A 7,525-nucleotide genomic window follows, 5' to 3' on the forward strand; every position below is an offset into this window, starting at 1 on the left:
GGTATAATAGTGTGCTGCCCAGAAGAAATGATGCTTTCTGATGTGTGAATCACACAAAAGGAGATAGGCAAAGCCCTCACGCCTGCTCCATCTGAATTATTCTGTTTCCTGTAAAGGGCACAAAGCTTCAGAAGGGCACTCTGCAGGCAGGGGGAACTTTCCCAAAGAGAGGCCCAGACAGTGTGCTTGAAAGGTTACCCTCAAGAGGGCAAAGGAAATACCTGGTTGATGAGTGCCAAAGAATTGATGCTTTTGAAGTGTGGTGTTGGAGAAGACTCTTGAGAGTCCCTTGGACTGCAAGGAGATCCAACCAGTCCATCCTAAAGGAAATCAGTCCTGAATATTCATTGGAAGGACTGATGCTGAAGCTGAAACTCCAATACTTTGGCCACCTGATGCAAAGAACTGACTCATTTGAAAAGACCCTGACACTGTGAAAGATTGAAGGTGGGAAGAGAATGGGATGACAGAGGATGAGATGGTTGGATGGCATCACTGACTCAATGGACACGAGTTTGAATAAATTCCAGAAGTTGGCGATGGACAGGGAGGTCTGGCGTGTGGCAGTACATGGGGTTGCAAAGAGTCGAATACGACTGAGCGACTGAACTGGACTGAACTGAGCCAAAACCAATAGGCCGAGCAAATATCAGACAAAGGGAAGACAAAGGAGTTTGAGCAAAGCGAGAAGGTAAGTTGGCACTTGGAGGCTGTGAAAGCGGTGTGACTGATCCCCAGTAGAGGGACCGACCAGCTAGCTTCCCTGGTGAGGTTGTTGGCAAGTGTCATCTCTATTAGACGGAAAGGGTAATAAACAGCTGAGGCACAAGCGCAGACATGGAAATGCTTCCTGACTCCCAGGGGCATGTCGTGCTTTCCCAAATATTTGCCCAAGAGTGCTGGTGCGTGGGCTGGAGTGTCTAGGAACCCCATCCTTTCTCAAGGAGTGCATGGTGGATCCTGGCCAGAAGGCGGGCTCCAACAGAGCTCCAAGTTGATGATACACTTTCCCACGTGGTTTCAAAGCAGTGGTGGGTTCTGTCTTGTATTTATACAAGCAACGGAAAGAATCTATTTTGGAGAAAACAGGCAGAGAAGAGAGCTGAGGGTAGTAATTTTGTAGCCTGCTCTGTAATTTAGGCTGGTATTCTCTGCTGAAGGAGAAAATAGTCCTTGTGTTAACAGACAGTAGAGGATGGGAGAGTAGGACTAAGGAATCTGGACCCTGGTCCTAGAATTTTCAGTGTGTTAGGAAGAGAGGAAAAGCTTGTTTCTTTCCCGCCACCCCATCCCCCATTTTAACATCATACAAAGACATGGCTTGTTTGTAGAGAAGACAGAGGTATAGATAGATTCACCTGTAGATGGACGGACAGGCAGATCACTGTGGCAGGGCGGGCAATGTAACAACAGATTAAAGAGAGGAAGTCAGCGCATTGGCCATGGGCATAGATTCTGAAGACAGAGTGCTGCCTGGGACAGTCACAGCTGTCACTGACTAATACGTGACTGTGGGCAGGTTATGCAACCTCTCAATGTGCCAGCATCCTCATCTGTAAACTGAGATACTGAGAGGATATACCTCTTGGAGCCTGGCACAAAGTAAGGCAATCACAGTTCACTGTAATTTTCATTATTATCAGGATATTACCAGAGAACAGATGAGGTTTATCTACCCCAGCCTGAGGAGGTCAGAGAGTCACCTCCCCGGTCAGAGGAGATGGTGATCTGGGCTGAGTCTCAGATGATGAATGGGAATTGGCAAGAAAGGAAGGAGATGGAATTCCCATACTAGGCAGAACAGTAAGGTCCGTGGGTGAGAAACATGTTTGTAAGGAAGGTTTTTAAGTGATTGCATTTTTTTGAATCATACTTTCCTTCTCTCCATGCTTGAAAGATAGTTGAATGCATATGTGGGAGTTACAGTGTGGTTTTTTCCCCCTTCCAGTCCACAGGATGATTAGGGTGCAAGGAGTTTCAGGAACATCTTGTAACGTATCCTAGTCCTCTCGCCAGGGTCTACAGTTTGGATATAGTTGCCAGAGTCTGCTGTCCCAGGCCCTGCTTTCCATTAAAGGTTTTCAAATGGAGGAATCATGGGGGAAATGATTGCTCAGTATCTATTTCAACCTCCTTTCTGTGTGCCTTTATGTATAGCAGGGTCTGTACATCTAAAACTACATTTCCCAGACTCCCTGGCAGCTGAGTAATTTCAGTTCCACCAATCAGATACAGTCACATGAGATAAATTCAGACCTCTCCTAAGTAGGGAAAGAGGCATGGTGGGAAGCTTCTGTTTTGTGGGTGCAGCTTACCACAGGTCTTGTGTGTCTTTGAAGCCAGTGGTTCCAGCAGCGGCTTCCTGAATCCCCAGATCACATCCAGGGTCAAGACCCTGGAGCCAGATGCTGCCAGGGCAGCCTGCCGGTTTGCTCACACCACCTTTTCCTGAGGATGGCAGCTTGCTGTCAAGAGAACCAAGTTAGCACTGGTCAGAGGTCCCAAACCCTGCTTTCTTTCCTGCTCTAGCCAGTGAAGTGTCAGCCCCACTTTCCCTGTCTCCTTTCCCTTGCTGATGACTTCTTAAGAGTCATCTGGTCTCTACCACAGCTTTGGGAAGTGACCCTGCACTGGCATCTCTTATTTTCCTCCCATGAGGCTCCTGGTCTTCTTATGCAAATTTCTCTCCTCCCACTTAACCAGGACCAATACCCTGCCTTTAGGCTTTTTTTTTAATCTTAAAAAAAGGGGGACATTTGCCTCCCCAAATATTTGGCCACAAAGTGATGCCACTTGGGGCAGAAAGAGTGATTATATATAACCTTGGGGGGAATTGCTGATACATTAGGCCAAATGATCTAGGTAAACAAACTCACCAAAAGGCAGAGATTTCCAAGTAAATTGTAAAGAGAGCAGTTTGTAGCCAGAGCCAGGAGCTAGCCTTTGAAGTGGACAAAAACCTTTCAGAGTCTTGAACTTCAAGAGAAGTGAGACAGAGTAAGCAATAGCTCTGACCTGGGGTGGAGTGGTCTCTGCTGTGCCTGGGAGAGTTTCCACTCTGGACAAGGTCCCCATGTGCACTGTTGGGCGGGGGTTTGCTCTGCCCTCGCATGCCTGACCGAGGGCGCCAAGCAGGAGTTGAAATCTAGCCCAAGCCCTGCCAAACTGCGGTCCCAGCATGGGGCTGTGTGCTCCCAGAGGAAGGGATGGGCGCCCTTTGAAATCCTCAGTAACGTGTCATAGGGACTGTCCTAGTTCCAGGTGATGGGGGAGAGAGAGGCGCCCAGACGCTGCCCGGGTCAAAGGCTCCTGACAGCTGGAAGGGGTCTGCCCCCCTCACCGACCCTTCAGGGCATGGAGGGTGCAGCGCTGTCCGCCCAGCCTTCTCCCAGCTCTGCCTGAGAGAGCAGTTTGCCCTCTGATTACATAACCACACAGGAAGGGCAAGGTGGCGTTGACTTTGTTATTGTTTCCTCTGCCAAGTGTTTTCATGCCATAAACTGTGTGTTAGGAACTCTGCAATCTTTCTTGGGCCTTTGAAGAGTGCTTAGAAACTGAGTGCTTCCTGTTGAGAGAGGGTGCAGAGGCTGGGAAGAAGAGAGACCTAGTCCTCTTGGAATGCAAACTGCCGGCTTCCCTTCTAGAGTGACTAACCACATTTGGTCTTTTGTTCCTTGCCCGGGGAACATGTTCAACAAGTCTAAAACTAGAGCAGGTTGTTGGCAGGAAATCTTTGAAGGTGCCAGAGCTTTTGCTCTAATAGCAGGGCAGGCCATGTTTTCTACTGCCTGGAACCACATCCACCAAAAACAGACAACAGGTCTGACCAGAATGAGCCACCTGCGCAAACTGAGGCCCTCAGCCTGCTGTGAAGTGGGAGAAGCCGTTGTGTCGTCAGCAGGACGGGTGTAACACTGTGTGCACACTGGTATAGGAACAACACAAGTGCGCCTAAGAGGATATCAGAGAGTCGGCCACGACTGTTAAGTCACTCAGAGCACTTTTTCAAAAGCAGCAAAAGGAACAATGGGCCCTATCAGGTGACTCAGTGGGAAGAATCCACCTGCAATGCAGGAGACCCGGGTTTGATCCCTGTGTCGGGGAGATTCCCCTGGAGGAGGGCATGGCAACCCACTCCAGTATTCTTGGCTGGAGAATCCAAGGGATGGAGGAGCCTGGTGGGCTACAGTCCAGCGGGTCCCTGAAGAGTTGGACATGCCTGAGCGACTAAACAATACAACAGGAAACAAAAAGCTGTAGCAGACGCTTGTTTCTCCACTGCCAGCTCTCTGGATGTTCCCACATACCTTCCACCTTCCAACAGTCTGCAATGGCTGTTCTGCTCCAAGACGTAATCTGGATGCCAGAGCAGCCCCCAAAGGGCCTGGGCTTCTCAGGAGGGGTGGCTCAGGTGCACGTGTTCTTGCTGGTCACCCTGTGTCCCCCGGCAGGATAAGGTTCCAGCGGCCCACGGTGGCAGCTAGCTTGAAAACACCCTCTGAAGTGGCTTCCTTTCCGCCCCTTCCTGTTGTGGAGTCCCCATTGCCCTGCCCAAGTACCCCGAGATCTCCTCCCAAATCACCCACTTGCACCGGATTCCTTGTTCAGACGGATCAGTGCCTACTTCTGGACGAACCCACACTAAGACATCCTCCCCTCTTTATCTGTTTCATTGAAATTGGCTCTCTTCACTAGTCCCAACAGGTTTCACTTTCCTTTAAGCTGTTCATTCTCAAACTCATTGCCAAGTTGGGGTGGCTCCTCCCTCCAAATGATGTGTTCCATACAAGGTATACCCAGATTATAAAAATCCTTTTGTGACTCTAAGGCACTTCCTTTGGTAGATTGGAATTTGTTTTATTAGATATGTGTCCTACTATCTGAATCATAGATGGATTTTTACTTGGTAAATGTCTTCTCTGATAATTTACATGAGGGGGGCCATGTTTTAAATATATTAGGGGAATTTAGAACTCAAACTAATTCAACTTTAAACTTTCTATTTTGGAGTATAGCTGATGAACAATGTTGTGGTAGTTTCAGGTGAAAAGCAAAGAAACTCACCCATACGTATACCCACTTTGATTTAGATGGGGCTTCACCTGTATTCCCCCCCTTTTTATGCTGTTTATGTCAGTATTAGTGCTGTTGAACCACTAATCAAGCAACTAACACAGGACTACCTGAAACACAATATCGGTGATACAGAACCTATAGGAAATAAGTTGTGTACCCCAATATCACTTTAGGATTACTATTTCTTTTTCTGGCATTCTTTTTCTGTTTCTTGAGGGATGCTGGTAAACCTCTGACTCTGCATGCTTCAGATTTAAAAACTGAATCAAATATTAAATAAATGAATATTTGAAGTTACATGAACTGAAGAAAGAATGTGACTATATCTTTTTTTGAAATAAAATATTTGGGTTTATTTCAAAGTAAAAGCATTGTACGTACAGAGAAAACTAGAAGAATTCAGGAAAGGAGAAAAACATCTCTATTTTTCACGCATAAAGAAAACTCAGCATTGCATTAGTTTAGTTTCTTTTAGTCTATGTACAGGTTTTCTTTTCATAAAAGGTATCATAGTATAAATTCATTCCATACAATTATCTTTCATAGAAATCAGACATCATCTTGGTGAAATTCCAATGAATAAATAAGCCATAGTTTACTTACCTAGTTCCCTGACTCTTTTCAGCACTGCTTACTATTAATAGCAGAAGTAGCGAGGGTGGATGGTCAGATGGACATGTGGTTGGAAGTTGTAGAACGACTGTAAGAAAAAGATAGTGGGCCAAAGGAGTGGAGTATACTGGGAGTGGAGAGTCTGTAGTGTTGTTTTTGAAGGGTTAGGCTGGATGAGAGTGGAAGATGATAAGGTTGGCAAGAGGCAAGTGTGACCAACAGGGAGAAAGTAGAAGGCTGGTGGTTGGAGGGTTTACAGAGCAAATGTGATAGAAACCAGATAGAGAAAGCTAGAGGGACAAAGGGTTTACTGTGAGAGAGAGGACACTGAAATTTAAGAAAGCAGACTTTTCCCTGCTTTGGGTGCTATCAAAGTCCATTGTTGAGGTAAAATGGAGTTGATGGTTGTAGTGTGAAGTGCGGTGTAAGATACGGCGTTGGGACTTCATCAGATTAAAAGCTTGTTTTTCAAAGTTCGTTATCATGAAGGTGAAAAAACAACTCACAGAATGGGAGAGAGTATTTGTAAATTATGTGATAAGAGACTTGTATCTAAAAAATATGATGAACTCTTACAACTCAATAATAAAAAGATTACAAGCCCAATTAAAAAATAGGCAAGGCATTTGAATAGGTAATGCTCCAAGGATAATATACAAATGGTCAATAAGCACATGAAAATATGTTCAACCTCATTAGCCATCAAGGAAATGCAAACCAAAACCACAGTGCAATACCACTTCACACCCACTAGAATGGCAATAATCAAATAATCAGATAATAAACAAGCAGTGGTAAAATATGGGGAAATCGGAATTCTCATACACTGCTGGTGGGAATGTGAAATTGTGCAGCTGCTTCAGAAAATAGCTCGGCAGTTCCTAAAAATGTTAAACTTGCTATTTGACCTAGCAGTTGCACTACTAAATATATACCCAAAGGAAAAGAAAGGGTAAATCCATACAAAAACTTGTACACAAATGTTCATAGTAGCATTACTTAAAAGCCCAAAGTGGAAACAACACAGATGTACATCAGCTGACAAATGGATACACATAATGCGGTATATCCATACAGTAACATGGATGACACTGGAAAACATGACACTGAGTGCATACAGTCACAAAAGACCATGTTACATACATGATTCTATTTACATAAACTGTCCAAAATAGGCAAATCTATAGACACAGAAATTAGATTTGTGGTAGCTGGTAGTACATTAGGGGTTGAGGATAATGAGGAGTGGCTAGCCTTTTCTTAATGCAATAGAACAGAATAGAACATATCTTAACATCTCAGCTCAGGTACCATTTCCTCAGAAAGTCTTCCCTTAGTAGGTCAAGTCCCACTGTCTTGGAGCCTTTTGTAGCAACAAGCACAGTTGAAAGTTTGCATTTATTTGCCTGTTGTTTGGATGAGTGTTGGGATCCCAGGATGTGGGTACAAATCCTGCTTCTCCTGTACCTAGCACAGTGTCTGGCACAGGGCCGATGGTTTGTAAATGTGTGTCCGAAGAAGGAAGTTGGTAAGTCAGGGGCCAAAGTTCTAAATGAACAGAACAGAGTAACCTAGAGGGAAAGGAATAAAATGGGGGATGCAGATGAGGTCTGTAAAATAAAGCTCTCTAAGACAGTGTTTGTTCAACTAGGGGTTACAGCACATTAGTGAGTTTGTGAAAGGGAAATACTAAGTTGTGGCCGGCGTTTCTAAAAAATGAAATAGAATAGAAAATATCAGAGTGTTTTTTACATACCATGACACTTCTGTTTCATTTATATCCATATAGAGGCATATGTGTATTATGTCAAGATTTTACTATGAGTTTTATTTTAAA

At 44.9% G+C, this 7,525-nt stretch overlaps 1 long non-coding RNA gene across 2 annotated transcripts in view; it reads right to left on the bottom strand.

Annotated features, from left to right (window-relative positions):
- The window catches only part of LOC148772983 (uncharacterized), a 29,081-nt gene extending 23,289 nt beyond the window's left edge, over positions 1 to 5,792 (bottom strand). Inside the window, exons 1-2 of one of the 2 annotated variants that reach the window (XR_016036992.1) lie at positions 5,680 to 5,792; positions 2,316 to 2,465 (exon numbers count right to left, since the gene is read on the bottom strand). This is a non-coding gene — a long non-coding RNA (uncharacterized LOC148772983). Of the gene's footprint in view, positions 1 to 2,315; positions 2,466 to 4,307; positions 4,643 to 5,679 lie in introns of those variants that run through there. The other variant, XR_016036991.1, reaches the window with a different exon arrangement.
- Between the last annotated feature and the right edge of the window lie 1,733 nt (positions 5,793 to 7,525).

The sequence above is a fragment of the Moschus berezovskii genome, chromosome Y, assembly GCF_049115385.1.
Source record: "Moschus berezovskii isolate FMDL1 chromosome Y, NW_MosBer_1.0, whole genome shotgun sequence".
NCBI classification, from domain to species: Eukaryota; Metazoa; Chordata; class Mammalia; order Artiodactyla; family Moschidae; genus Moschus; species Moschus berezovskii.